We start from the raw sequence: 23,726 nt of genomic DNA on the forward strand, positions 1-23,726 counted from the left end.
TTACATAATGGTGGGGTTAGCAGAAACTAAGGTAAAGAAAGAATACAGGCAGTTGAGGCAGTCTGCAATACACTAAGGGGATTAGCAGCAGCAGCAGCAGACACATTGACAGTGACATAAGCTGCCATGAGAAGATGAACAGGTAGGAAAGGTATAGGAACATGAAAGTTTACCTGGGAAGTTATGCTTGACAAGAGTGGTCTTGCTTCACTGGAAGACAAACAACTCAATGGAGTAGAGGGTGAGCTTTTAAAGGATACATACAGAAATACTGGGAAAAGTAGGGAAATGTAGACATAGGTAAGGGGCAGGAAGTAGCTCCAAGAGAAGAGATAATGAGGGATACAAGAGGCAGTATCTCAAAGACTTAAACCTTTTAGACTAGGGAAGGAATCCATTGTTTTATTGATAAGAACTTGTCCTTGCCAGGGAGGGGCAAGGTACTTTACTAAAAGTTCATTGACATTATCTAATGATAATGAACAATGATAAGGGCATAGGGGTATATGTTGCCTTCAGCAATGTTAAATGTAACATATATAGAGCTGAGGAAACTATTTATAAAACATTTTTCCCTTACTTCACTATGAAGAAATTCAAAGCATTGTTGCTTATGTTTATATTATATTGTATAGTTACAGGTTTTAGACATAGCCCAGTTGATTTTTGCAAGGGATTGCAAAGAATTTTGAACAGGACAGAAATTTTGCCTGAATCTGTATGTATGAAACTGTCTCCGCACTAGTGTAGAGCAGTGCCCTGCACCTGCATGAGGGGCAAGGTGGAGATGGTGACAGGAGAGAAGAGAATTCTAGGCTCTTGTAGTGTCTTCAGATTTTTCAAACCTTTTCATTCTCTTTGGACTCTGAAGTCATTTGCAGTGCTTCTGGCTTCCAGTCTCTAGAGGTAAGAAGGGTGTTTCAAAACCCATTTGAGGCTACTAAAAAGAGAATAAAACTCTGGGGAAAGGCTGACATGAGAAGAGCTAACAATCCCAATCACATCCCTATCCCCAGCTTGACATAAAACCCTCTTGTGAGATCAGGACTCCCTCTTGGTTGAGTTGCTTTACTCACTCTCAGTGGAACTCCTTCCTCCTTTATTGTCTGGCATTTATTCTTTCATGTATACTTTCTCTGATCTGTGATTTCTGTGGACTTAGATAAACATGTTTCTTTGCTATGTAATCTCTGTGTTATCATTGTGGAACTACAGTTTGATAAGGGAGTGGAGTCTTAGATATAAAGGTTGAGGTCCTATTTCCTCCATTAATGGAACAGCTACCAGAACTTTAGCCTATATCTAAAAACCATACTCTCTATATTAATTGTATTTAATAATTTAATTTAATGGGCTAGAATACTAGCCCACTATCCCATCTCTCTAAGGAGAGCAGAGTTGTCAGTCATCTGTCCCGAACCTCCTGCTTTCCTCCTGACAGGAATTTAAAGAGTCCCTTGGAGGAGACTGTGGGGTGGGGGTGGGGAGAGGAAGGTAGAGTTGTCTAATCTCCCATCTTTTGAATCATTCAACATTCTCATATGCTATGTGGATACAGATTTGCTAATTATGGAAAGTGAACTAAACCTGGAGTCATAGATACAGTGTCCAAGTCTTCCTGGTTTTAATTTTTCCTAGAAGTTATTAAAAGCAAGATTCTGAACCTCAGGTTCCTTCAAGTCAAAAGGAGTCTAATGCTGTCCTTAATGAAAATTAACAATAATAATTACAATAAAAGATAACATGTATACAGTACTTTAATATTTACAATATATTTTGCATATTTTATATCATTTGACTCCCACAACAATCTTACGTGGTAGGGGTTGTTATTACTCCCATTTTATAGATGAAAAAACTGAGGTTGAGAGATATTTAATGATTTTCATAATAGTGAGTACAAATATAAGTCAGCATTTGAACTCATATCTTCTTAACTCCAAGTATATCACTAGTGCTTCTGTATGCCTACCTTTTTAACTAAAAATTTTCTGTGGGTTATACTCCAGAGTTTGACAAATGATGGATTCTCAGATACTAAAAGCTTTAGGGGATACATAAATAGAATACACAGGCCTTGACCTTAAAAAATTTAGAGGATAATTGAGGATAAGAAAAACCTAGCCTGACAAAAATATTCTAGAATAACCACATATTTTATTCTAGATTAACCATACAATAGAGGAGCCATTTAATCTGTTTGCCTCAATTTCCTAAACTGTTAAATGCACTTATTTTACACATTTTTGTGAATCAGATAAGATGCTATTCATAAAATTGCTGAGCACAATGCCTGAGATAAAGTAATAGCCTTATAAATGCTTACTCCTTTTCTCCCTCCCACATGTAATGATCAACTCTGGGCCCAAATATAAAAGGAGAAAATATGTCCATATATTTTCTTGGCAGAAGTCAAATCCTTTCTCTCTGTTTCTTTGTCTCTGTCTCTGTCTCTGTCTCTGTCTCTGTCTCTCTCTCCCCCCCATTATCTGACTATCTGTCCATCTGTCTTCTGTGTGTGTGTGTGTGTGTGTGTGTGTGTGTGTGTGTATGTCTCTCTCTGTCTCTCCCCACTCCCTTCTCCTTCACTCCTCACACTGATACTCCCTCCCTCTTCCCATCTATACTCTAGTTTCCATTCATAGTAGGACTGATTTTTTTGAACCTGCCTCTGGAAATGGGACATGAGGAAGGAGAAATACTTAAGATCATTAAGCAAATTTCCTCTAAGGGAAAACCTCCAGGTCCCTTCTTACCAAGTCTCTTTCCCCCAATACCACCATTAGTTCATATTTTGCCCTGGAGAATCTATAAACAGTTATGATTCTCTTTTAGAGATTCTACCTTTAGAGTTTTATAAAGATGCTTTCAGCAGAACATTTTGTTTGATCAAGCCCCAAGCCAGACATCATTGTAAACTGGAAAGAGAATTTGTTTCTGTGTGTATATGTGTCTTTTCTCATTTTCTTTAAGCATATTTCTCTCTGGCTCTATGTGTCTGTGTGTGTGTGTGTGTGTGTGTGTGTGTGTGTGTGTGTGTGTGTCCATCTGTGTTTGTCTGTGTTTTGCTCTCTCTCTCTCTGTTCAAGCAAAACTTCTTTTTCAGGTGCCTTTGAACAAATGAAATACATAGAACCAAATGTTTCCATTTTAACCAGGTTCATCTTAATACTGACTTTTAGAGGCAAGATTAAATTGGAATAAAAAAATTTAAATAAAAATAACTTTGCAATGAATTTATCCTCTCCCTTAAGGAATAGAGAAGAGGGATGAAAGGGAAGGAAAGGAGAACTAGCACACCCTGATTGTCAACAAGCACAGATGGTTCCAGTCTCCATCTATGCAGGGGAGGTTCTGGATGGTTTAGCTTGCCCCCCACAGGGCTATGAGAATTTTACCAGCAGCAGTGACAGTAGCTGTTGGTGGCCCCAGGACCTCTGCCCACCATCATCAACCTGTAGTTGAAAAGGTTGGCCACAGAATTTGTGATGGAGACAATTGTTGCAGCAATAGTAGACTTCAGAAACTTCTTTCCCTCTCCCTCTGTCAACAGACCCTTTCCAGAGACAGCCTTCTCCTGCTCTTACCCTCTTAGGAAGCCAAGAGACTGAGCATCAAGTCTCCAGACTTGGGTTCTCCAAACAGACAAAAGCTGTTCAGCCCCTAGATGTACAAATAGACTTCCAGGGAGAAAAAAAAACCCAAAACAGAGTTAAAGATATATTTGAATATACTAAAAAGTCTATGCCTGAGACTTTGTGGTAGAAAATATGTAGGTTAAAAATCATAAAACTGTTTGAAGGGATAAAAAGGATTCAATCTATAGTTACTGCCTTTAAATGATCAGCTTCTCCACTTCCGTGATAGAATGTGATTAACAGCAACCCACATGCTGCAGAATATGAGGCTTAGGGCCTGAATGTGGTTAAATGTCACCATGATACTCAGCCAAGTTCAGACTGCTCTGGCTAAAGTTTTTTTTCCCCCCCCTAAAACCAGATATGAACAGAAAAAACCATGTCTATGCTTTAATGTAAAAGATGCATTTGTCCAAGAACTACCTGCTATAGGAGTCTTGCCATCTTGAAATCATCTGAATTTCAACCAACTTCTTCATCATACTCTATCAGCACCTCATTTGGCTTCCAGTTGTGTAGTATCACAAAGTCTGTGAAAAAAGAAAATGTAAATCAAAAGCAATGAAAATTCTAAGACTACTTGATAAGAATATAAATCCCAATTCCATTTTATTTTCTCTGTGTCTGTAAACCAGTTAACCCAGGCTGGTATTTCTCAAAATCTGCTATAAAAAACCCTGACACTTTAAATTTTGTCTTTTGAAAATTTGGGTTTTTTTATTGAATTCCATGTCATTTGTTAATAGACATTGTAAATAGATGATGCAGCAGATCGAACAGTGGCCTTGGAGACAGGAGAGTATGAATCCAGACACTTGCCACTTATTAGCTGTGTCACTTAACCCTGATTGCCTCACATCCAGAGCCATCACCAGTCATCCTGATTCATATCTGGCCATTGGACCCAGATAGCTCTTGAGGAGAAAGTGAGGCAGGAGACTTAGCACAACATTCTTCACTCAAATGTGCTTGTCATGGTATCACCTCCCTGATGCTGTGATCTTCTTCAAAGGGAAGGGGAGGGGAGGGGAGGGGAGGGGAGGGAAGGGGAGAGGAGGGGAGGGGAGAGGAAGGGGAAGGGAAAAGTTCAAATACAGCCACTGACACTTAACTAGGCAAGTCATGAGGATAAAATGAGATAATAATTGTAAAATGCTTAGGCATAGTACCTGGAATATTATATAAATGTTAACTATTAATAATATATTATAAATACTAATGATAAAACACTATTGTATACTGGCTTTCCCATATTTATTCCTTTATTCAGAATTCTATTTACAACTCATCTGCTTCAGGAAACAGATTCTAACTAAGAAATTCCATCTACACCCTGCCCATTTCATTGTCTCTCCTTTAGTTTCCAATAGTTTTTTTTAAAAAGATGAAGAAAATCATTATGATAATCTCTTCTAGTATGTAATAAGCTTCAGTAGTGAAGATGATGTTTTTTTGTGTGCTGTAAAAGTGCTTCAGGCAGCAAGAGCATATATTTTTAATCAATGAATTATTATCTGACACCATTGTTCTTCCAAAAGAAAAGACAGGCTCCAAGCATGCCTCCCAATACAGAAAATATCCCAAACCTAAGAATCACTGTGGAAGTTCTTGACATTCTAGAACCTTTGAACACAGAAAAGGGCATTTATGTTTAACAATCTTCAGACAGTAATTTTTTTATCATTTTCATCTATTTACAAAAAGATTGTTAAAAATCTAAATGATTCTTCTGTCTCACTAGTGTTGCTGCCACTAGTGTTGCTGCCAGAAGTGAACAATTTCTTCTATCACAAATCGGGTTGTTGAGAGATATTTATTACCTCAATTAAAAAATACCATCTCCTGATATTTTCTGAAGAGGAAAGAATCCAGTTGTCAGTATCTTGGGCATATTATTTGATTTCTGTATGTTTTGGTGCAAATGGAGTCATAACTTATTTTAGAGGATTTTTGCATGAAATAATGAAATATTTCACATTTTCTTCTATTTTTAAAAAATTCTTTAGAATGCTTTATTGTTTCTAAATATCTTATGAAATCATTAGCTTCTGCATGCCCAATTCTATTTTTTTTAAGAATTTGTCTTTTCAGTGTGTTTTTGTACATCTTTTTTCCATTTAAACAATTCTGCTTTTTAAGAAATTTTTTTTTCAGTGAATTGTGTCTCTTACCACTAGGCCAATTCTGTTATTTAAGATGTTATTTTATTCAATTAAATAATTGAATAATTCACTGTTAATTGTCTTTTCATAATTTTCTTGAATCAATCTTATTTCTTTGCCCAGTTTTTCCTCTACTACTGATCTATTATTTTCGTTCTTCTAAGAATTCTTGTCCAACCTGGATTTCTCTTTGAGTCTTTGCTTTGCATTATTTTCATATTGTTGTCTTCTTATGAGTTTGTATCTTTTTCTTGTCACATATTAGTTTTTTATGATCAGATTCTTTCTTTTCTTGTTCATTTTTTGAGTCTATTTCCTGACTTTGAATTTCATATTAAAATTAGGTTCTTCTCCATTGAATGTGGGGAGGCAGTATTTCAAGCTTCAGGTTTTTCCTGTTGTTTTCAGAGCTAGTATTAGGAATTTGTTAAGTTTTCAGTGCTTCCAAGGTACTGATTTAGTACTTCTCTGATCTGAGTTCTGGTTGTTATCCAATAAGGGCCCCTGCTCCTCTGCAGCCAAAACCATTCTTCTCTGGCCTAGAAATGCATCCCAGAACTGTCACCAGTCACCAAAAAGTGCCTGGTCCTGCTGTTAGTGCCAGCTTAGGGTCCTTTACAATTTCTTTCAGACAAGTTGCGCAAACCCCTTACTATCTGTGAACTAAGAATTCCTGAAGTGTCTGTCAAAACCATCTTAAAGGATTCACACTAAGTGTTGCTGTTGTTTGTGCTCCAGGAGAGATCCTGCTCAGGTGTCATACTCTCCTTCAGACCTCCCATGTTGTTGAGTTGAAAAAATATCTCACCATGACATTTTATTGACTATGCTACTCTAGAATTGGATTTGATATATTATTTTAAAGTTGTTTTGAGGGGGAGGATATTGGAAGATTTCAGCTGGGTTGCTGCCTTTACTCTGTCATCTTTACTTTCTCATTCATTGAAATTTTTTTTAAAAAATCATAAGATAAAAAATATAATTATATAGGTATAGGAACTGATTGGAGAATAGCTACAAAATATTGTCATTTCTGTTTCTATTTCTCGACTTTAATTAAATTGTTTAAGTATACCTTCAAATTACAATTTCTTCAATGCTTATTTTACTGTTTTGGTTTTCATCAATATTTACTTCCTGAGAGAAGAAATTGACAATTTTCCTTAAGGAGTATGTTCCAAGGCAGGAGAAGACAGTCTTGCTCCTGTAGGAACACTGAGTTAGCAATTAGACATAAAAACAAAAGAGAAATAGACTTTTTTTGGATCAACTCTACTACAACATCCTGTTTAGGTTTATACCTGATTTAACTGCCAGCTTTGTGAACTTGCACATTCATTAAAAAAAAAAATCTCCATGGGAGAGGGAGGAGTTTGTGCCCTAACAAATTCTTTTTCTCCCTGGGACAGTTTATAAATAAGTTAATAGGGTATTAAGGTATTAAAGGAAGTGCAAAGACATGTCCATGTACTATTAACTTTCTTCTAAAGGAGTTCTCCCTGATAGTATTAGAAAGGCAGGTAGATTTGCTAGATGAAATTTAGTCATGACAGGAAAGGAAGACAGGAAGAAGTGGTAGAAGAAGGAAGAAGGAATTGGAGGAAAAAGAGATTCTTCCTCTCATCTCATATGTGATACCATACCCAGCAGACACAGACTTGGAAAGGGGAGACAGAAAGAACTGTCAAGAAAATGTGACCCAACTGAGAATTAAGTTATAAACAAGAGCAGACAGGAAGACAAACTAAATGACCCTCAGCTTCTGTCATTTCTTCCACATTGATCTGAATTAGATCATTTTTGTTTTTGTTGATTTTTCAACCTTTTGAAAGTTGAAATTATCAGCAAAACAATTTAAGCATCTATTGGTTGTTTTGTTTTTAGCAGGAAAAGAACTTCATAAGATGTCTGCATATATTAAAGATTGGCTCTAAACAATTCTGTGACAATAACCTATGAAAGAAAGTGATTAGCCATTTTTTTGTATTTTGCTAGGTGATCTGTCATATATACCTACCAAGACACTGATTTTCTTTATTCCTCCTTGTTCATTTTTACTAAAATACTGTTTCTATTGAGATAAAGATCTTGTTAATTAAGAATGAAATACTTTTGTGCCTTTCATTGAATGTGTCATCTTCAAATACCCTCATTCACTCTAGAGCCAACACCACTTTTCTTTTATAATATTACTTCTTTGGAAGAGTAAATAGTGAGTCAAACACAGTACAAGAGAGAAATACTACTTACTATAGACTATGGACAAGTTCTTATTCCCAGTCAAATCGGAAACAATGCAGGTGACACTAGACTTATTGAAGGCATTCCAGGTACATGTGCTTTTCACAGTCACTGTTCTATTAACATGAGGTGGCACAGTCTCCCTCTGGGTCCCAGGAGATCTGGGCAGCTGGCTTCCCAGCAACAGCCTTGCACTCAACAGTCCCATTCCCATCCTCAGACAGGATTACTAGAGGAGGCACTACAGAAGATAAAGAGAGAGATTTATAGAGATGTGTTCTCTTTCTGGAAATTATCATGGAAAACTATCCTAAATATTGGATCAAGAAGACAAAAATAGTCCTCAAAAGAATCCACAGAGCATCTCCAGAAAGAGAGATCTCAGGATAAAAACTCCAAGGACTATCATAACCATATTCCAGAATTTTCAAATAAAGGAGAAAATACTGCAAGCAGTCAAAAAGAAGCAATTTAAATACAAAGGAAATACAATCAGTACTTAGAAGCTTCAACATTAAAGGATTGGAGGGCCTGGAATATGATATTTCAAAAGGCACTTGAAATTACAACCAAGAATTTATTCCCCTGCAAAATCCAGCATATTTTGTCGGGGCAGGGGAGATTTTCAATAAAATAGAGGATTTTCAAAATTTTCTGATGAAAAGACCAGAACCAAGCAGAAAATTCAGTCTTCAAATACAAGACTCAATAAATGCATAAAAAGGTAAATGGGAAGGGGGGAAGCAAATACTAATCAAAAACATTAAAATTTATACATTCCTACAATGGAAGATAAAACTTATAACTCTTAAGAATTGTATTTCTCTTAGAATAGTTAAAGGTTGAATACAGTTGAAGGGATTGTAATTACAGGATATGAGTATGGTTGGTTCTTGTCCTTCATTCTCAAAAGAAGACCAAAATGACATCACTATGTTTGAGATAATTTATAGTGTGTCTGACTATGACTGATCAGACCAATACAAGCTCAGTGTTCTACCACAGGTCAGGCACAAATAGACCAGGTGAATACCTGGGATGTTTACTCTAAAAGTTATGCATCTGACATTTCCTTTGAGCTACTTTAATTCTACCTTACTCGTAAAGATCAGCACTTTCCCTGACAAGTTCACCCTATGCTGGGAAGTCCTGTGCCAATGTTTCCCATGTCTTAAAATTAATTCTAAAGTTCTTAAGAGAGACTATCAGAGTGTCCTAGTACTTAGAGAACTTAGAGGCTGTATTCACAATTAAATCAGAAGTGACTTTACTTTATTACATACCTTAGTTAAAAAGGGTTGTAGAACTATGGAGCAGAGGAGGGGACTGCACTTAGAAGGGTTGGACATAAAGAGATTAGGAAGTGATCTTGCCTTAATTCATATTTTATTTAAAAAGGTTTTAGTACCATGACTGGGTTGTTAACTGAAGAGAGGGAGAGAGTATATCCTATAGTTTGGTTGGAGAAGTATAGCAAAAGAGGCAGCAAGTGTACTTAGAGGGACTGGACAAGAAAACATCATGAAGAGAGTTTTCTTTGCTTAACACTTTGGCTACAATTATACTTGATGGAGGGGAGGGTATAAATAGTTCATGAATTTATTTGGCTTTGTATGATACTTTGGTCCATGAGGATTGTGTGTCCATAGAGGTATTTGAAAGGGGGGTAAAGAGTAAAGTGATTATAATATGATGTAATTTATGATTCTTGAGAAGTGTAGTTCTAATGAGACAGAAGAGGGGAGGGTACTTAGTAGCTATGAGGCAATGCTCCTTTTCAATCAATCAAGCAATCAATTAGTCAACCTTCGAAAATAGTATTTCTATAAGGACAGATAAAAGGAATATATTTTGACAAAGGGGATGTAAGTATAATACAAGATTAAAACATTAAAAACATAAAAAGAAAAAACCCATAAAAAGAAGGACTATAATAGAAGAAGTCTAGGTATTATTGGACAAATAACATCAGGAGAAGAAGCAAAAAAAACCTATTATACTAGAAGGAAAGAAGGAGAGTATGAACCTGAGAAAATGCTACTTAATAGATTTGGTCTCAGGAGGGAATAACATACATTCCCAAATGAGTTTAAAAAAATCTACCCTACCCTACAGGGAATTGGGGGGCGGAGAAAGGGGAAGACAGAACTGATGAAAGGGGAGGTGGAGGTAAAAGTAAAGTTAAAGTTAAAATTGAAAAGAGAAGTTAAAGGGGAAAGGGAGTAAGGTGAGGAGGAATGAGTGGAAAGGAAAGAGAAAAGTATAAATGAGGAAATAAAGCATTGAGGAAAATACAGAATTAGTAATATTAACTGTATATTTGAAGGGGATGGGGGCAGCTGGGTAGCACATGGATAGAACACTAGCCCTGGAATCAGGAGGACCTGAGTTCAAATGCAGAATCAGACACTTAATAATTGCCTAGTTGTGTGACCTTGGGCAAGTCACTTAAGCCCATTGCCTCAAATAAATAAATTTTTTTAAAAATGTGAATAGGATGCATTTTCTCATAAAATGGAATCAGATAGCAGAATGTATTAAAAACCAGAATCCTACAGTATGTTGTTTACAAGAAATACATGGAACAAAGAGATACACACAAGGTAAGAGTAAAAGACTAGAGCAAAATAGATTTTGCTTCAGTGGAAGTAAAAAAAATCAGGGGTAGTAATCTTGATCTCAGATAAAGCAAAAGTAAAAAAAAATCAATCTCATTAAAAGGGGTAAGGAAGGAAACTACATCTTTTTAAAAGGCATCATAGGTTATGAAGGTATATCCTTATTAAATATATATGCACCAAGTGGAATAACATCCAGATTCTTAGAAGAGAAGCTGAATGAATTATAACAAGACACAGATGTAAAATTTTAAAAATAGGGGACCTCAGTCTTGCTTTCTCAGAATTAGATAAATCTAATCACAAAATTAATAAGAAAGAAGTTAAGAAGGTGAATAAAATCTAATAAAACTTAGATATGATAACCCTATCGAGAAAACTGAATGGGGATAGAAAAGAATCTACTTTTTTCTCTGCAGTAATTGGCACCATGTACTAGGGCACAAAATGACCATGTACTAGGGCATAAAAAAACCTTACAATCAAATGGAGAAGGGCAGAAATAACAAATGCATGCTTTTCAGATTATGATGCTGTAAAAATTTCATGTAATAAACAGTCATGGAAAGATAAAACAAAAATTAATTGGAAACTAACTTGATTTTTAAAGAATGAGTGGATCAGACAACAAATCATAGAAATAATCACTCATTTCATCCAAGAAAATCATACCAAAATTTATGGGATGCAGGCAAACCAGTTTTGGGGGAAAATTTATATTTCTAAATACTTATTTGAATAAAATGAAGAAAGAAATGTCCAATAAATTGAATATGCAGCTAAAAAGCTAGGAAAAAAAAACAAATAAAAGATTCCCAATTAAATACCAGATTAGAAATTCTGATAATCAATGAAGAGATCAATAAAATTGAAAGCAAGAAAATCATTGATCTAATAAATAAATAAAATGAAAAGTTAGTTTTATGAAAAAAATAGAAAAACCTTTGGTTAATCTGATTTAAAAAGAAAGAACACAAAATTACTAGTATCAGAAATGAAAAGGGTAAACTCATGACCAATAAAGAGGAAATTAAAGAGAAAATTCAGAGCTATTTTGCCCAACTGTATGTCAATAAATTTGGGATAACCTGAGTGAAATGCATGAATATTTATAAAAATAGAAACTACTTAGATTAACAGGAGAAGAAATAAAATACTTGAATAACCCTATTTCCTAAAAAAATGAAGAAACCATCAATAAACTCCCCAAGAAAATAGTTTCCAGATGGATTTGCAAGTAAATTCTACCAAACATATAGGGAACAACTAATTTCAATTCTACATGAACTATTTTTAAAAGATACGAAAAGAAGGCGTGTAGAGGCCACTCAAAAGAAGGAATGCAGAGTTTGGGGTCAAGAGACCAATTTTGGCCAAAATAACCTGAATTCTGATGACTCTTGAGATGAAAGCTTCCACTGAACTCTGATTTGATAATGCAACTGCATCATTCTTGGCCTCACTATTTGATAAGCCCTATTTCCAAACTTCTTGACCTAGGTCATATCCTGCTTGGTTAATTTCTGCCCATAACAACATTACATCATTGTTTTTATCCTGTATGCTAATTTTGTGTTTTTCTTCCATTAAAAACTGTTTGATGTTTTCAATAAACCGGCTCTGCCAGTTGTCCTGCTGGTATTCCCCACCCAGGTGTATATGTGTTTTCTTTTCTTTCCTGAGCTGAATGGATCCCCTGCTGGTACTGGCATCATAATAAAGGAGTTCTGCCAAATTTCTTTTATGATACCAATATGGTGCTGATATCTAAACAGCCAAAACAGACAAATAAAATTATATACTAATCTCCCTAATGGACACTGATGCAAAAATCTTAAATAAAATTTTAGCAAAGAGATTACAACACATTATTACTAGGATCATTCACCATGATTAAGTAGGATTTATACCAGGTAGGCAGGGATAATTCAACATTAGGAAAACCCTCAACATAATTGAAGATATGAATAACAAAACCAACAGAAATCATATGATTATTTCAATAACTGCTGAAAAAGGCTTTGACAAGATACAACATTCATTCCTATTAAAAACACTAGAGAATATAGGAATAAATGAAGTTTTCCATAAAATAATAAGCAGTATCTGTCAAAACCATCAAAAATATATGTAATGGGAATAAACTAGGAGCATTTCCAATAAGATTAGAGGTGAAACAATATTGCACCATTACTACTATTCAATATAGTATTACAAATGTTAGTTTTAGCAATAAGAGAAAAAAGAAATTGAAGGAATTAGAATTGGCAGTGAGGAAGCAAAACTTTCATTCTTTACAGATGATATAATGATATAATTAGAAAATCTTAGAAAATAATATTAAAAAACAAGTTGAAACACTCAATAACTTCAGCAAAGTAGCAGGATATAAAATGAACTCATATTAAATCATTAATATGTCTATATATGAACAACAAAGCCTAAAGGCAAGAGATAGAAAGAAAAATTCCACTTAAAGTAACTGTAGACAATATGAAATTCTTGAGGAATCTACCACCCAAGACAAACCCAGAAACTGCATGAACACAATTACAAAACATTTTTCACACAAATAAAGTCAGATTTAAACAATTGGAAAAAAAGTACAATTTTTTTATGATTAGGCTACCTAATATCAGAAAAATGACAAATATACCTAAATTAAATTACTTATTCAATGCCATACCAATCAAACTACTAAATAACTATTTTATGGCATTAGGAAAAATAGTACCAAAATTCATCTGGTGCAAGAAAAGGACAGGAACATCAAAGGAACTAAAGAAAAAAATGTAAACGAAGGTAGACTAGGTGTACCAGATCTAAAACTATACTATAAAATGGCAGCCTTCAAAACTATTTGGTTTTGTTAAGAAATAGAGTAATAGGGCAGTTAGGTGGCATAGTGGATAGAGCACTGACCCTGGAGTCAGAAAGACCTGAGTTGCATCTGACCTCAGACACTTAATAATTACCTAACTGTGTGGCCTTGGGCAAATCATTTAATCCCATTGCCTTGCAAAACTAAAAAAATAAAATAAAAATAAAAACCAGTGGATTAGAATAGGTACAAAAGAAACATTAGGAAATGACTATAGTTATCTATTGTTTGCAAACTCAAAGACATTAGCTTCTGGGATAAGAAGTCACTATTTGACAAAAACTGTTGGGAAAACTGGAAAATAGTCTGGCAAAAACTAGGCATAAACCTACATCTCATGTCCTATTCCAAAATAAGGTCAAAATGGGTAGAGGATTTAGACATAAAGGGTGACATCTTAGACCAATTAACAGAGCAAAAAATACTCTATCTGTTGTTGGATCTCTGAAAAGGGGAAGAAATTTATGACCAAACAAGAAACAGAGTACATTATAAATTGCAAAATTATTTTGACCATATTAAATTTAAAAGGTTTTGCACTGATAAATGCAGTCAAGATTAGGAGGAAAAGAGAAAGCTGGGGAACAATTTTCATGGCTAAAATTTCTGATAAAGGTCTCATTTCTAAAATATATAGAGAATTGAGTCAAATTGATAAATGGTCAAAGGATAGAAACAGGCAGTTTTCAAATGAAGATATTGAAGCCATATATAATCAAATGAATAAAGCTCCAAATTGTTATTGATTAGAAAAATGCAAATGAAAACAACTTTGGGGCACCACCTCATACATATCAGATTGGCTAAGATGACTGTTTTGTGATTTTAATGAGGTTCGGATTCGTTCCTGCAAATGACGCTCTCACTCAGTTAAAAATGAAAGTATTTTAATTATACAATACAAGGAATAGATTGCTTATAGTAGCATCCAATACAGCAGATAATACATAAAAGACAAAGTATTATTAATACTATAATCAAAATAGAAGAGAAAGATAAAGAAAACATCACCAATTCGGGGAGCACCAACTCTTGAGATGTCAGGTCAGGGAATTCCAGTTTTCATCGACCCTCGAGGTCCGAATTAGGAGACCGTACCCCAGGCAGGACATCTCCATGGGTGAGATTCCAATGAGGAGAAGGGGCTTACAACTTTTATACCTTTGAGGACAAAGAAGGCTCAGAGCCATCTAAGTTGAATGGGATCCAATTCCTTTTTGGCTTCAGGTATAGACTGAATCAATATGTTATTTTTTAAGGAAATGCCATTATGGGGCTGTAAGGTTTATTTTTATTAAATATTAGTATTGGGAGAATAGCCAGTTCCTCCCAATCCTGTTTGTCTTTTCCAGGGATGGCTAGCTCCTGGGATGTCAGAAATACAGCCAAATCACAAAAGGCATATTCCAAATGGTGAGTTCATATACTGGTCATTGCCTCAATTATGGCCTTCATAAATATTGAAGAGGCCTTACACTAATAATTTGGTAATTATTAATTAGGAATTAGGAATTATCAATTCAATGACAAAAAGGAAAATGATCAATGTTGGAGAGGTTGTGGACATTAATGCCCTGTTGGTGTAGTTTTGAAGTGATTCAACCATTCTGGAGTGCAATCTGGAACTATGTCCAAAAAAGCAATAAAACTGATCATACCCTTTGACCCAGAAATACCAATACTAGGCATAAATCCAGAAGAAATCATAAAAAAAACAGGTAAAGTCCCATGTGTTCCAAAATATTCATAGCAGTTCTTTTTGTAATGGCTTAGAATTAGAAATTGAGGGGATGTCTATCAATTGAGGAATGGCTGGACATATTATAGCATATGAATGTAATGGAGTATTATTGTTCTATAAGAAACCATGAATGGGCAGACTCTAGAGAAACATGGAAAAAATTACATGAACTGATGCTGAGCAAAGGGAGCAGAACCAGTTAACAGCAACATTGTGACTTGATCAACTATGATAGATGCAGTTCCCATCAGTAGTTCAGAGTACCACAGAGATCTGTTGTGGACAATACCATTCACATTCACATGAAGAAAAAAAAAGTCATAGAGCCTAAATGAACTCTATGTTCACTTTTTAAAAATTTCTCTTATGTTTTTCCTTCCTGTTCCATGGTATTCTTTCTTTTCCCTTAGTCCTAATTTCTCATATGTAAATATGCTAAACACAAATGTACATGTACAACATTCACTAGATTTTTCACCACCGAGGTGATGGGGTGGAAAGGGAAGGTAGTAACATAAATATACAAGTGTATGTATATTGAAAAACTTTTATAACATGTATTTGGAAAAAACAAAATAAAATATCAATCAAAAAAAAAGAAAAACAGAAATTTTCAAGGAAAATTGCTCTGAAAATCTAGAACTCAAAAGTAAAATAGAAGTTGAAAGAATCTACCAATAACCTCCTGTAAGAGATTCCAAAATGAAAACTCCAAGAATGTAGTCAAATTCCAGACCTCCTAGATCAAGAAGAAAATACTATAAGCAGCCAAAAGAAACAATTCAAATACCGTGGAGCCATATTCAGAATCACACAAGATTTAGTAGTATCTATATTTAAGGATCAAGGGCTAGGAATATAATATTATATATGGCAAAAGAACTAGATTTAAAACCAAGAATCACCTACCCAGAGAAATTGACTACAATCCTTTAGGGAGAAAAATAGACATTCAATGAAAGAGAAGGACTTTCAAGCATTCCTGATGAAAAGAGCAGAGATGGATAGAAAATTTGACTTTCAAATACAGTATACAAAAGAAGCATAAAAAGATAAACAGGAAAGATAAAACATAAAGGATTTGATAAAGGTAAACTGCTTACATTCTTACATTTAGAACTTCAAAAATTTTCTCATTATTAGGGCAGTTAAAGGAATATACATAGACAGAAAACTGAGATTTGAGTTTAATGTGATGGTATGATTATCTAAAAAAATAAAATTAAGGGATGTGAAAGAAGAATGCACTGGGAGAAAGAATAAGGGAGAGGTAGAATAAGATAAATTATCTAACATAAAAGAGACTTGAAAGAGATTTTATAGTGATCTTATATTTTATGTAAGAGTTTTATATTTTATAGTGAAAGAAAAAAATAAGAGAAGTGGGGAGGGGAGCACATGAACCTAGGCTCATCAGAATTGGCTTAAAGAGGGAATAATATACATACTTGGTAGGGTATCTTACCATAGGTAAGGTATCTTACCATATAGGAAAGTAGGAAGGGAAGGAGATAAGAGAAGGGGGAGGAGCTAACAGAAGGGAGAGTATTTGGGGGAGTCAGAAGCAAATAACTTTTGAGAATGATCAGAGTAAAAAGAAAAAGAAAGAAAAGGATACAAAGGGGGTTGGGAAATCCACTATTGGTAATCATTACTGTGAAAAAGGTTTTACAGTGAGTTTCTCTGATAAAGATTCCATTTCTCAAACACATAGAAAACTGAGTCAAATTTAAAGAAATAAGAGCCATCCCTCAATTGATACATGGTCAAAGGATATGAATAGGCTGTTTCCAGAGAAAATAATCAAAGGGAATATACAGAATACTCACATAACAATTTGACCTACTTAACTATTAATGAGAAAAATGCAAAATAAAACAACTGAGCTACTACTCATGTTGTCAGATTGACTAATATGAAAGAAAAGAAAAATGACAAATATTGGAGGGGATTTGAAAATTAAAATACCAATATATTACTGGTGAGCAATTTAGAATATGCCCAAAGGACTATAAAAAACCATGTATACCCTTTGAACAAATCCACTACTAAGTCTGTGTCTAAAAAATAAAAAGGAAAAGGACCTACGTGTACAAAAAATATTTGTACTTGCTTTTTTAGTGGTGGCAAAGAATTGGAAATTGAGGGAATATCCACCAATTGGGGATTAGCTGAACAAGTTGTAAATAATTGTTATCTGTTACTATTGTGCTTTAAGAAATGAGGAGCAGCATGCTCTAAAAAAAGAAGAAATACTCATGAATTGATGCAAAATGAAATTAGCAGAAATAGGAGAACATTATACACAGTAAGAGCAATATTATATGATGATCTACTATGAACAATTTAGGTGTTCTCATCAATGCAATGATACAAGACAATTCTATAAAATATATGATGAAAGGTGCTATCTATCACCAGAGGAAGAATGGCAGAACCTAAATGTAGATCAAAGAAACTTTTTCTTTACTTTCTTATTTTTTTCTTGTTTTCTTGTTTATGTTCTTTCATAGAATGACATACATGAAATGTGTTTTGCATAACTACATCTGTATAACCTATGTCAAATTGCTTGGCTTCTCAATGAGGGGAGAAGGAGAGAGAGAGGGAGGATGAGAATGTGGAACTCAGATTTTAAAAGAAAAAAAGAATGCCAAAATTGGTTTTACAAATAATCGGGAAATTAAAATATTAAAGAAAAATAGATGTTATAGAACCTGATTTTAAATAAATAAATGAATAATCTACCAACATGTCAAAGGGTCTGCTTGACCCTAGAGAGCAGAACTAGGAGCAATTAGGAATTGTTGAAAAGCAGATTTTAATGTATTAAAGAAGAAAAACATCCCTAAATATAAGTGCTGTCCAAAGCACTTACCTGCCTTGGGAGATGGTTAACTAGTTCCTTATCGGCTATCACAATTACCTCTCTAGAATAAACTGCCTCTGGCACCTGATCAGTTATTTGTCACTAATGTTCTTCATTTCAACTCTATTGGAATTGGAATTGAATGATGAATGAATCACTCATGAGACTTAGATGTTCTGTTTAGATAAGTTCATAAATTCATCAGAATTTACTGAGTCCACAAAACCATCCTTGCAATGTTTCAGTTTCTTACCATCTCTTAATCTCTTGTTCTCTGTCTCTGGAAGACACCATAGGATAAATATGCAAGACTGTGTGAGAAAAACAAAAAAAAAGAGGTACACAGATGCCTGCTTCAGAGGCAGCCTTCATAGGCAGTTTCATAGGTAGTCTTAGGCACAAGCAACAGGGATACTCACCTGGTGATCTGAGTCTCTTGGATTATAAATCCCAAACAAATGAAAATGTTACTAATTTCTATCCCTGTATTAATTTTTTCAACAGTCCTCTACTTATTTTTGCCTATGTTACATGACTTGGGGATCATGAAAAGGCCATTTGATCTAAAATATTTCTGAATGATCCCTACCGCTAACCCTTTGGTTATATGACTAGATACAAAATCTTCCATAAACACCATATTACTTGGGAGATGTTCAGTATAGCGTGATTGAAAGAGCATTGGACTTATAGACACAAGATCTAAATTCCAGTTATTACTCTGATACTTGACTATAACCTTGGGCAGCCCCTCTGAGGCCTCAGTTTTTTTTAAATACAAAAACAGGAATATTACTACCAATACTTCTTTGCAAGGTTGTCTGATAAGTACAATGCCAGTTTCTTAGAGACAGAAACTTTATCTGTGGTGGTGTGCTTTGTTTTCTTTTTATTCCCTGTTGAATACTAAAATATATTTATGTAGATTTATATGTGTGTTTATATGTATGCTTATATATATATATATATATAATTATATAGAGAGATATATGGTGATAATATTGAATACCATCTGCCCTCAATGAGAATGTTATCTATCTGTCTATTCCTTCTTCCTCATGGTGATATGGAAGACACATGAGACTAAAAAAAAACTATCCAAGAACATGAAAAATACATCGTATACAAACATATACACTCATTATATATAATGTATCCTCATTGAAGGCAGAAGCTACTCATATAGAGAATGCATAATCTAAATGTATACATATTCTCATAGTCAATGAGAATACATTGTTTATATTATATCTAGTACATTATTTATTGTCATATATAATGTATTCTTATTGAGGAGAGGGACTATATGTTTTAATGTTTATATTTCTATTCCCTAGCAGAGTTCCTATATTTAAAAATGCTGATAATAATTTCTTTTTCAAGATACCAATTATCTCATTTGAGCTAGAATACTTACCTCATCACCAAATTCCCAAAAACATCAAGTTGCCCAGTATCTAACAAATTTATTCTTATACTTTAAGGCTTATATACTTTATAAACATATAACATTAAGGTTTATATATACATATATATAAGCCTCACAACATTGCAAAGTAGGTAGTGCTGGTATTTATTATATAGAAAATATTTCTATTTATTATTATATTATTACTATTTACATATCAGTATTTTATTAAATAAATTTATATAATAAAATAATTGTTACTTTATTGCAAATATTTATCTTTATTATTTATTTTATTATGCATTGTTATCAATTGATTATTTGATTATAAATATGTAGTAAATATTTATACTTATACACATTTTTGTACCCAAAGGAATGTAAAGTAATTTTGAGAATCTACCTTATTCCATTAGATTGATAAAGATGACAAAAGACAAAAACAACAAATGTTGGAGAGGCAGCAAGAAAATAGGCATGTCAATTCACTATTCATAGATTAGTGAATGAGAAGACCTTTGTGGAAAGTATTAAAATTGGATACAGAAAATTACCAAGCAGTGCATGTTCTTTGGCCCAGATATAGCACTGCTAGCCTGTATCCAAAAGATTGAAGCTTGTGCCCATAACTGTTTAACTTAAACTGTGTAGGAATAAAGCTTAATACAACCCAAAACCAATGAACTTTGTTTTCCATTTGAAAAGAGTTCATTTTTGATAGTATGATGCCAGAGCTGTGAAAGAACAAAATATAACATTTTTCATTGAAGCTTTCTCTGATCTTACTCTACCACTTCCCAACTAAGATGCTCTCTCTCTCTCTCTCTCTCTCTCTCTCTCTCTCTCTCTCTCTCTCTCTCTCTCTCTCTCTCTCTCTCTCCTTCTCTGAAACCTTAGAGCATCGAGGTAGGTTTTTCTTTATCCTCTCCAATATTCTTTTAAAGATCTCTCTTGGTCTATAGTATTTGTACACATGGCTTACCTCTCTTGCCAGACTGTAAATAACTTAAGTACAATGAATTTTCAAAGATATTATCTTACTCATCTTTTCTGTATCATCTGTGCTTAGTACAGTGTCTACATGTAAGGTATTCACTAAATACCTATTGCAAAGAATATAACAAGGTCAAATTGAATTTCTGGTCCCATCATCCTTAGTCCTAGACAAAGAGGGTTTGTTGGGTACCTGAGGAGATAAAATTGGTGGACTGAAAAGAAGCTGCAATGTTCTTGTTTCTTTTTTTTCCCCTTCTACAGAAGTGATAGGCATTCACTGTTGTTGTTCAGTTGTGTCTCACTCTTCATGATCCCATTTGGTGTTTTTCTTGACAAAGATACAGGAGGGGGTTGCCATTTCCTTCTCTGGTTCATTTTACAAATGAGGAATCAAAGGCAAACAGGGTTAAGTAATTTGCCTAGGGTCACATGGTTAAGAAGTGTCTGATGTCAGATTTAAACTAAGGAAGATGAGTCTTCCTGATGCCAGACCCAGTGCTCTAGCCACTGTGCCACATTAGCTGTACCAGTCAGAGCTTCAGGGGAGGCAATAAGAAGGGTTTAGGATCATCCAGGAAGTCCCAAGAGTAAGGAAACAGCTGTAGTTATTTTTCCTTCACTCTCAAAGAGGACTGATGACATCAGGAGGGTGATGTCTTGACATGAAGCAAATTAGATTTAAGTGAGACAGGGCAAAATCACCAGCCTCACCCACTAGGAGGTAACATGGTGTAGTAGAAAGCACTCTGGATTCAAAATCATAAAGACCCAAGTTCAAATCCTAACATTGCATCTTTCTCTCAGTATGACCTTAGATAAGTCTTTTACAAGATAACACTGGACTAGATGCCCATTTAAGTTCCTAACAGCACTGAAATTCATGACTCCCTCAGTTATCCTCAACCTGGTTTAACCTACCTCCAAAATAGTTTCCTGGGGTGTCACCTCTATGCATGCTACAATTTCTTAGAATCATAGGTGAGAGTTAGGTGACTTAGATGGACATCAAAGGAGGAAAGCAGCCCTGTCAAGGGCTCAGCAGCCCTCATAACTGAAGTCCTAGTCTTTCTTGAATAAATCCTAGACCCATGATCAGGTAGGATTTATATCAGGTATACAGGATCAATATTAGGAAAATGTCAGCATAACTGACCATATCAAAATTAACAGAAATAATATGATTATCTCAACAGATGCTGAAAAATATTACAAAATATAGCATTCAGTATATTAAAAACAATAGAGAGCATAGGAATAAATGGAGTTTTCCTTAAAATGATAAGTAGTATCTATCTAAAACCTTCAACAGTATCATATGTAATGGGGATAAATTAGAAGCATTCCCAGCAAGATTAGGGATGAAATAAGGGTGCCCATTATCATAAGTATTTTTTCAAATTAGTATTAGAAATCTTAACTTTAACAGTAAGAAAAAGAAATTGAAGAAATTAGAATAGGCAATAAGGGAACATATCTGATGCAAACTTAGAGAATCTTAGAAAATCAATTTTAAAAAGTATTTGAAACAATGATCAAGTTTAACAAAGTAGCAGGATATAAAATAAACCCATATAAATCATCAGCATTTCTTTATATTACCCACAAAGCCCAACAGAAAGTGATAAAAAAAGAAATTTCATTTAAATTACGTGTTGAACACATAAAGTACTTAGTAATCTACCCCAAGACAAACTCAGAAATATATGAACACAATTACACAACAGTTTTAATACAATAAACTCGGATCTAAACAACAGTAAAAAATGTCAATATCTCCAGGGTAGGCCAAGTTAAAATGATAAAAAGGACAATTCTACCTAAATTAAATTACTTATTCAATGCTATACCAACCAAACTACCAAAATATTATTTTACAGAAATAGGGAAAATAGTAACAATATTCATTTGGAGGAACAAAAAGTCAAAAATATCAAGGGAATTAATGAAAAAAAAATGTAAAGGAAAGTATCCTGGCTGTACCAGATCTAAAACTATATTATAAAGTAACAGTCATCAAAACTGTCTGGTACTGGCTAAGAAATAGAGACATGGATCAGAGGAATACATCAGGTACCAAAGAAACAGTAGTAAATGATTATAGTAATCTACTATTTGATAAATCCAAAGGCATTAGCTTCTGTGATAAGAACTCAATATATGACAAAATACTACTGGAAAAACTGGAAAATAGTATGGCAAACACTAGGCATAGACCTACATCTCACATCCTTTACCACTATAAGAAATACAAGATTTAGACATAGAGAGTGATATAAATCAATTAAAGAACAAGGAATAGTTTACTTATCAGATCTGTGGAGAAGAGAGGAGTTTATGATGAAACCAGAGCTAGACAAAATTATCAATTTCAAAATATATAATTTCTAATACATTCAATTTAAAAGGTTTTGCACAAATAAAACTAAGGCAAAAAAGATTAGAGGAGAGCTCCATCCATCTTTATTATACAGCATATATTCTGCCATGTATACTTTCTCTGATTTGTGACTTGCTGTGGACTTAGATGAATGGATTTCTTTAATATTTGCTTTGTGAGTTCATTGTGGAACTACTGTTTGATGGAAAGGAAGTCAAGTCTTGGATGTGTATCTAGATAGACAGATAGATAGATAGATAGATAGATAGATAGATAGATAGATAGAGCTATGTCCCCTATCAATGACGTAGGCATCAGAAGTTTAGCTTGAATCTGAAAGCCACAGTCCCAAGATTAATAGTATCTTATTTCCCCATGTATAAGACGCCCCTTAATTCTGGGTCCATAATTTGAGAAAAAGTATATTCCATAAAGTTATTGAACTCATTTTAGTCATCATGAAATTCAAGGACCTTCTACTCATAGCTTTCAGGGATCTTTTGGGCAAGTCTGGTGCATGGACACATACTTAGTCCATTCTGCTTTGTGAACCTGAAGCATCAGTTGCATCTTCCTCTGAAATCAGTCACTTCTTGTTCATCAACAATTCTTCTGGCCTCATCTTTGTGGACACATGAATTCCACTTGCCTTTTGCTTTCATTCATCTCTTCAATTCCCTCTCTGAGGTCGGCCATTTGGCTGTCTTGCTTCTCATGGTTTTCTTCTGCAGGGGCATTTTCAGTAGGTTTTCTTCTTCTGTATCCAGTCTTGGATTGCGTTCTCAGTTGGAGGAG

At 34.3% G+C, this 23,726-nt stretch overlaps 1 long non-coding RNA gene across 4 annotated transcripts in view; it reads right to left on the reverse strand.

Annotated features, from left to right (window-relative positions):
• Positions 1–23,726, reverse strand: part of LOC141507119 (uncharacterized) — an 82,317-nt gene that overhangs the window by 21,860 nt on the left and 36,731 nt on the right. The window contains exons 1-2 of one of the 4 annotated variants that reach the window (XR_012474082.1): positions 14,552–14,749; positions 4,062–4,168 (exon numbers count right to left, since the gene is read on the reverse strand). This is a non-coding gene — a long non-coding RNA (uncharacterized LOC141507119). Of the gene's footprint in view, positions 1–4,061; positions 4,169–8,050; positions 10,157–14,551; positions 14,750–23,726 lie in introns of those variants that run through there. The other 3 variants (XR_012474079.1, XR_012474081.1, XR_012474080.1) reach the window with 3 other exon arrangements.

The sequence above is a fragment of the Macrotis lagotis genome, chromosome 1 (assembly GCF_037893015.1).
Source record: "Macrotis lagotis isolate mMagLag1 chromosome 1, bilby.v1.9.chrom.fasta, whole genome shotgun sequence".
In the NCBI taxonomy this organism is placed as follows: domain Eukaryota; kingdom Metazoa; phylum Chordata; class Mammalia; order Peramelemorphia; family Peramelidae; genus Macrotis; species Macrotis lagotis.